Genomic DNA, 5229 nt, shown 5'->3' on the forward strand with positions numbered 1-5229 from the left:
TCATATAAAATAAATTTGATTTTAATGATAAGTATAAGTTAAATAATAATAGAAATATACAATTTTATATGTGAATTAGGAATGGATTTATATTTTTATATCTGCTTATAGTTTATCTTAGTTAGGCAAAATAAGCCCAGTATAATTTTTTTTAATATTTATTATTTAACATAATTTTGATATAAAAGTTTATTATAGTTATAAATTAAAAAAAATGAATTAAATAGGTATAAAAGTATTTTTTCAATTTAGCCCCAAGGGTTAGCTCAATTGGTCAAAAATCGTGCCTCGTCATCGGGAGGTCACAGGGTCGAATCCACCCGAAGCCCTTGGGGTCAAGTCTTGCAGTAGGCTGAGGGGCGATTAACCCAGATTAATCGCCCAGATTTTTCCGTGGACGTAGCGATCACTCACTGACCAGGGTGCTCGTGAACCACATGCAAAAAGAAAAAAGAAAAAAGTATTTTTTCAATTTAGAAACTTTACAACTTTGGTAATACAAATGACATCTTTTGTTAAAGGTAGGAGTTATTTAGAAATATTAAAAAAATGTTGCAACACAATGTTTATTTCAATTTAAAAATAAATTTAAATTGGCTTTCTAAATATACCATGTTGCATATAATCTTTCTATATTTCCTCAATTCTCTAAATTGATAAGTGATGCACACCAAGGCTCTCCTTGAGATGGGGTTGACTAAAAAACACAACAAATAAACACTCAACAACAAATTTACAATTTTAATCATTTTTTAACCAAATTTTAAATAAAATTAATTAAAAATGTATGTGGAAAAATCCAAAATTTAAATTTAAATTATATTTTCAACTCTTTTTTTAAATGAATTTTTTTCAAATTCAATACAATAAAAAAATTAACTACAATTAAAATTTACTATATATATATATATATATATATATATATATATATATATATATATGTATAATCCAATAAAAATAACAATTTATTTTTTAGTTGTCAAGATTTATTTAAAAACATTATTTATTTATGAGTGGAGATTTGCATAGTTATTCATATTGTCAAAATCTTTTTACACAATTCACATCCGAAAGATTCTGACAATTTTTTTTTTCATTTTTTTAATGGTTTCATGCAAAAAGTGAATCAAATGAATTTGGTTTTCTTGGCTATTTTTTCATTTATTTACTTTAATTTAACTATATCTAAACTAAGCGGCAGGGAACGCTAGCTATGCGGCCTTGTTTTAATCCATTATTCCTAAATATTTTTCAAAGCTTCATTAATTCCCTTTGATCAAATTTTTCCTTTAAATTTTTAACAATCTTTAATTAATTATTTGTTTTCCTTTATAATGATTTGTCACAATAATTATTTTGACCAAAAATCAATTCTTTTAATTCATTTTCAATCAAAATTTACCAATCTTATTCTCCTTATTATTATAATAATGTATTCCTAAATATATATAATATAAAAAAATCATTAATTTGTTTTTGTCCCATTTTTCTTTTAACCAAATTTTAGTAGTTAAAATTTTGTTGATTAATAATAAGATTATTTTAATTAACAATAAAATATTAAAATTTCTACCTTATCAACTATTTTAATTTTATTCAAATATTTATTTATCTAATTCTATTGTTTTAATCAAATATATTCCTATTTGCTATTATTTTCCTCCTATAACTGTTATTTTTCTTCTAACATATATATTCCATCACCATCCTCTATTTTTAGAGGTCCAACACTCTTCACATCATCAGTAAGCTTCTAGTCCCTGAATATGGGTGAAGGGTTCACCTGAAACATTGGGCACAATAACGAGTGTAATGCACAGTTCTCGAGAAGTCCTTATCAACAACAATTTGTTGACTATGGAAATATCCATGCTAAAAAAATTTGCATGTTTTGTCCTCTTCCTTGTCTTACATTTGGTATTTCCATTATTTATTTATGAGTATAAGCTAATGGATAAAATTGCTTATTTAATGCATTAATGAATTTCGACCATGAAGAAAGAAGCTTACCATTAATTTTTCTACCTTCTCAAAGTTTGGTTTCCCACCATACCAACGTTGTACCTTCAAGTCGAAGAGAGGCCAACTATATCTTTACCTATTCTTCATCAATCAGGTGAATACGACAATAAACTTCTATCTGTCGAATCCAATTATTTAATTGTTCTACATTAGCTCACCATTATCTAGTGATAAGTCAAACTTAACATCCAACTTCAACAATGGATTCTTCGGAGAAATTTTCTTATGAGGAGATGGCGATGGTGATCGAGAAGAAGGAGGTGATGAATGATGAGGAGATAGAGGTAGAGAAGAAGGAAGAGGAGGTACCTTCTCCTTTCCAAAGCTCTTTCTCTTTATATAGCTCTTACACCTTTGACTACGACATAGAAAACACTTCAAGAAAATCTACCTCATTTTTAAAATAACTCTCTCATCTTGGTGAAGACATCTCTCCTCTTTGAGTGAAGCTGCTCATACCGATTTAAGTATTGTAAGCTTCAAGTTCACCTTCTCCCTTCTTAAACTTAGACCTAGTAATCATTAACACTCAAAAACAAAATCAAGTTAGCTCACTTTACTCTAATACCAAACTTGATTAAGATCTTTTATGGTGAGCCTATAATTTATTGAGCTTAAATATTGAAATGTGAAATACCAAATCTTGACAAAATATTAATAAAATATAATAACATAAACAAAAACTGCAGATAACACAAAATAACACAAACGAGATTGATAACGAAGTTCATTCAGTGTGGGTTATGTCTCTGAGTCTGCTTCCAAGGGAGTGGCCTCTTTAATTAAGATGCAAAATGACTAAAATTACATCAAATCCCCAATACCAAATTTTCCTCTTTATTTCTGCAGCTTCTTAAAACACTCTAAAAATCCTTCAGAAAACTCTCCTCTCTAATTTATCCAAACGTTAAAAAACTTTACAAGATATCACAAAAACAATGATAATTGTGCTACAAAATTGCAAATGCTTGGCCTTTCTACAAATACCAATTGTATGGTGCATTGGTACTTTGTTTTATGATATATAGAATACAAGTTTCGCACCCCAGGGTCGAACCTGTAGGGGTTATGACCCTTTATTAGAACAACATTTTAAAATTGGTTTATTATTTCAACAAATATGACATATATAAACTATATGGTAACCAAATGATTGTTATAGCTCCAAATCTCACTCTTGATGTTTGTGATGCTGCACTCATGGCCTAGGGCAACCCCTCCTTCCAAACCTGGTCCAAATACTTAAAAAACAGTGTTTTACTCCCTATACGCAATATTGCATTGAGCCAAACGCGTGTGTACGCGGGTTTGTGTATACCCATCCAGCATATATGTCTTAAAACACTTAAAAAAATGAAATCTCCTTAATTTCGGGCACAGATCACGGGTTTTACCTGTTGATTACCTATTAGTGCCCATGGCCCAAATGTTCCCAACAAATTCCCAACTAAAAAACTACTTTGGGAGAAGTATAAAAAGGCTTCAAAGGAAAGCCCTAAAGGAGGAGAGAATAGAGAGAAAATCACTATGCTGAGATTATCCCTGATCAGGTCTGAAGATCCTTGTGCTTCCAGCACTTCCCCCATTATAGGAAACCCTTGTTTCCTTGAGTTATGATGTCTTTTCACTAGTTGAGATATCCTTGTGTGAGTCATGGAAGGAGCCTTTTGAAGACTTGGGATTACACGAATCCGGAGGACAGTTCCGCTTGGAGCCAACAAGAGGAAGATTCAGGTGATATCATTCCTTACTTTGTTTTAGTTATCTACAATAAAGAAACATTTGTCTTGTTCCCAAAATCAATCTTCTTCATGCTTATGATGTTGTTGTTATGGTTTGCATATGAATAGTTGTTTCAATTGTATAACTAACTACCTTTCAATATGCTATGAAGTTGATTTCTATATGATGCTTGGTCCATATACTGCTATGCTTCTTTGAATTGATTGTTTTGCAGGTTTTAAGACTGAAAGGAACTCCAAGAGGGTTTGGACCCTGGCTAGATCTACCCAAACGAAGGACCCCAAGTCGACCTCTCTTCATGTAGTTTGCTTGTATTAGTATCATGGTTGTGTGGAATGCTTGTTTTTTTACTGTAGATAACCCCCGCTCTGCTAGGGTATTGACCCAAAACCCTAGGGGACTTTGTTCCTCAACAAAATTGGCGACTAGACTAGGGACAACAATATTGTTGTTCCTAGTTTGGGTTAATTTAAGCCAATTGAGGCTCAACCTTTGATGTTCTTGCTATAAATGAGTTGTGTGTTCCTATAGGAACTCAGAATTTAAGTCTGAGAAGTTTCTTCAGACCCCTTTTTTGCTTTTTCTTGTGAATTTTTATATACACAGTTTTGCCAGGTTACAGAAGCATATGTATGCAAGTTTCCCCATATGAAGCCGCATATACGTAGGTTTCTTTGGGCTGAATCACGTATACACGCATCTGTGCATTGACATAGTCGCATATACCCTAATTTTCCAAGATTTTTGCAAATCTTTCTTGTTCAGAAAATTTATTTGCTGGTATGAGGGTTTCCTGAGCAGTGAATTTTTGTTGTCAGTCTTTGGTTTTGCAGCAAGTTTCCGGTTTTGAATTCTCTCTTATTGTGGAAAGTTTTGGTCTTGTTTTGTTTTGTTGCACGTATCATCAATTGTGTTTGAGCACACGAGATTTCTTTCTAGGAATCTTGGCTATTCTGGTCTTCCAGAGCAGAAAGATTGGTTTCAATCTTTGTGACAAACTTTATCTTTGTGATCTTCTTGCTTTGTGTCAAAACTACATCTTGTGGCCATTTGCTTTTCTCTCTTTTTGAAATTTGTTGAGTGACGATTTTGAAAGTTGTCTTTCTTGGTCTTTTGATCATTGTCACCAAGCTCTTTTTGCTGCTTTTTGGTCGTTAAGAGCATCTTGAAGCACCTATTTTGTTGAGTTTTCGCCCATTTCGAGTTGATAACTTGAAAAGTGTTTTTGTTGCCTATTTTTCGGTCTCAAAGTTTTCAATAGTATTTAGAGAATTTTTGAAAAGTTGTTTTTGCTTTTGCTTTTAAAGAAAACTTCTTAAAAACTTGGTTTTTTCTTTCTTTTGCCTTGTTTTGATTTGGTTACTTTTTGCGAGTGAGAGTGAATTTTGTTTGTCTTAAGATTTGCTTTTAGTGTTTGGATGAAAATTTGCATTAGGAAATTATATTCTATCTGAACATCTAAGG

The sequence above is a fragment of the Pinus tabuliformis genome, chromosome 6 (genome assembly GCF_031772625.1).
Source record: "Pinus tabuliformis cultivar Carrire ecotype Pingquan chromosome 6, CPIR1, whole genome shotgun sequence".
NCBI classification, from domain to species: domain Eukaryota; kingdom Viridiplantae; phylum Streptophyta; class Pinopsida; order Pinales; family Pinaceae; genus Pinus; species Pinus tabuliformis.